The following is a 3,319-nucleotide window of genomic DNA, read 5'->3' on the forward strand; positions in this document are numbered from 1 at the left end:
TAAAAATAAACATGAGCCATGTTTCAAACAAAGGCAGGATGTGAATACGGTCATCAATAATAAGCTATCAGTGAAGGCTTTCTCCATGAATATTGACATTTTGAGAAAAACACAGAGCAGTGTTGGTGATATTGATTGTCCAACATGGTCGAGGGGGTTTGAGGGTATAGCAATGGGTACAGGTGAAGGATGATATTGGTGATGCCATGGCACCCAGCATCCTGGGTGGAAGGTCAGTGAAAGAGAAAAACAGGTTGGCAGTTGGGTGTGCTACTTGCAAGCAGGCAGCAATGGACACCTCAGTGGGCCCTGCAGTAATGCTGAGAACAACAGCCATGATGTGCATGTACCTGGTTACAGAGGGAGTTTCTGTTGTATCCAAAAGGCAAAAATTAGAATAGGCATGTCTTGGCTCTGAATCAAAGATGGGGAGGATATGAACTGAACCAAAATTTAAGCCTGAGTTCTTGTGATGGGATGATGTTGATCTTTACACCTGCTGTAAACCAGTATGATTAAAAAACAGAAACAAAGAGACAGTGGATCCAATGTTGTCTGCTGGAGGATTTTCAGAGTCATTGAAGATTTGCTATACTTACATCATTCGGTTCTTAATATTTTTTCATGAATAATGGTACAAGATTCCATGACTAAGTGTTGCATTATGGGATGGATTCCAGCAAAGATAAAAAGCTTGTGCCTTTAAGACAGTTACATGATATCACAACACATGGTACTTTGGTAGAAAAGTATCTATCTTGCCTTTAGTCACTCTCATCATTGAATCAACATAGTGTGCTCATTCAGTCAGCTATGTGTAAGTAATTTCCAGTGATATCAGCAAGCACAGAAGACAGATTATCTGTTTAAATCTGTGGTAATGTAGCCATGTAAATAAACTTCAAGATGTCTCAACTGTAACCTAATTCTCTCTCATATATGTTACACAAGTTAACATGTAAAAAAAACCCACAAACCAAATCCCTAAGAAGCAGCCTGTGACATCAGTGCTTCTCCTGTTCCTTATTCGTGTGCCAAATTCAGAACAACTAATGTTAGGACTTTGGGAATAGCCTGAATGCACCACAGCAATATGTCTTTGCAGAGATATCAGGGTAAGTCAGAACTGAGAATGAAAATTCAAATTCCTGACTCAGCAGTAAATGAATAAAGAGGAAATGTGGAATAGAAAGAATTTTATTTAGTCCATATTGTGTAAAATCACTGGTGGTCAAAGGGATGCAAAATGAATGCTTTGGATTGAATATCATAGAGTTCAGGTTTTGCAGAGTTAAACTTTGACGCTTTTAATGATGTCTTCTCACCTCTAGCTTCATCAACATTTTACAACTACTTTTCTGAAACAAATATGACTGTGTCATTCATATGAATCATAATTGGTTGTTTTTCCATTCTGTCCTTTAATTTCTACCCTACTCACTTAAGGACCCCTGCAGTGTTTTATCAGAAACCAACTTAAAATATAAATCTAGCTGGTCAATAACTCAGAGGTGCATTAGATCGGATGAAGGAATCACATTGTTACAGATTTTAGCAGACAATAAAATGAGTCACCTGAACACACAGGAAGTATTTAGATTATAGACACAAGTTTGAACCCTTTACTTAAAAAGGAACAGAGTAATCCTCTTCAGTTCTGGACCAATGTTCTGGCAATGCAACCCAACTAATTATTGCAGTGAAATGTGGAACATTGCTGTTCCATCTGTCTGCATGATTCATATTCAGCTTTTTTGCTTTGTGCTCAAAGTTTATTACAAAAGGAACTTGTGATTTACAATATACTGCACAGAATTGGTTACACATATAGATTAATGCCATTATGAAGTACTGGACATATCAAATATCTACTAATTGAAACGTTACAGCAACAGATGGATAAGTTGGGTGTTGCTTAACAGAATACATTAAAAGTACTTGCAGATTTGACAAAAGAAAAGTCACCTCCCCAGAATCACATGTCCCAGAAACCTCATAGCCAATTGCAGAGCTTACAAATCTATTTGTTACAAATATGGGAGCAGTTTGCCTCTCCTGGCAGAGGCTGGCGAATTGGACACAGATTCTTTAAATGACAACAATAGCCTGCTTTCTCCACTCCACATCCCAGTCGAGCCCACCCAGTTTTCAATGAGACAAAGGGAGCCTCATGTTGCTCTGGTTCATGAGCTTCATTAAAAATGTAAGTGAAGAAGGAGTTTCTATGCTTACATTTTCTGTTCTTTGGTTGCACTGATGTTACGTATCACTGTGCACCTCTATAAACAGGAGGCACTTGGATTCTTACTTGCCAGACTCCAGCAGAAAACCCTGTAAACTGTATTAGAAGTGAAAGAAATAGGTTTTCAAATTTACCCATAGGTTGATTTATTGCTGTCTCTCTGTACTTATCATTCTGAGTTTCTTAATGTCTGTTCTCAACTCTGCTTTTTCTCTACAGATGCTGCCAGTCTTACTGAGTTTCTCCAGACATATCTGCTAATGTTTCAGATTTCAGCATCCGCAGTACTTTGTTTTTGTTTAGGCCATTATTCATTAGAGTTTAAAGAATGAGGGGTGATCTTATTGAAACGTACAAGATTCTGAGTGGGGGGAGGGGGGGGGAGTGCTTGACCTGGTAAATGGTAAGAAGATGTTCCAATGTGTGAGGAATCTCAAACTAGGACTCGTGGTTACAGAATTAGGGGATAATCATTTAAAACTGAGATGTGAAGGAATTCTTTGCACGGGGGTAGTGAACATATGGCATTCTCTACCCTAGAGAATTGTGGAGGCTAGATCACTAAAACTATTCATAGAATCCTTACAGTGTGGAAACAGGCCCTTCGGCCCAATAAGGCCACACCGACCCTCCGAAGACTAACCTACCCAGATGTATTCCTCTACCCTATATTTATCCCTGACTAATGCACTCTAACCCATACATCCTGAACATTATGGGCAATTTAGCATGGCCAATTCACCTAACCTGCACATCTTTGGATTGTGGAAGGAAACCCACGCAGACATGGAATTAAACCCGAGTCCCTGGATCTGTGAGACAGCAGTGCTAACCACTGAGCACCGTGCCACCCTATCAACCTATGGGTAAATTTGAAAACCTGTTTCTTTCATTTCTAATACATTTTAACAAGGTTTTCTGCTGGAGTTTGGCAAGTAGGAATCCAACAAGATGATAGATTTTTCTGGATACTGAAGAGTTGCAGACTATGAGAAGCTGGCATAAAAGAGGTGTTGAGACCTGGGACAGATCAGCTATAATCTTACAGATTTGTGGGGCAGGTTTGAGTGGCTTATT

Source organism: Chiloscyllium plagiosum, chromosome 12 (assembly GCF_004010195.1).
Source record: "Chiloscyllium plagiosum isolate BGI_BamShark_2017 chromosome 12, ASM401019v2, whole genome shotgun sequence".
NCBI lineage: Eukaryota > Metazoa > Chordata > Chondrichthyes > Orectolobiformes > Hemiscylliidae > Chiloscyllium > Chiloscyllium plagiosum.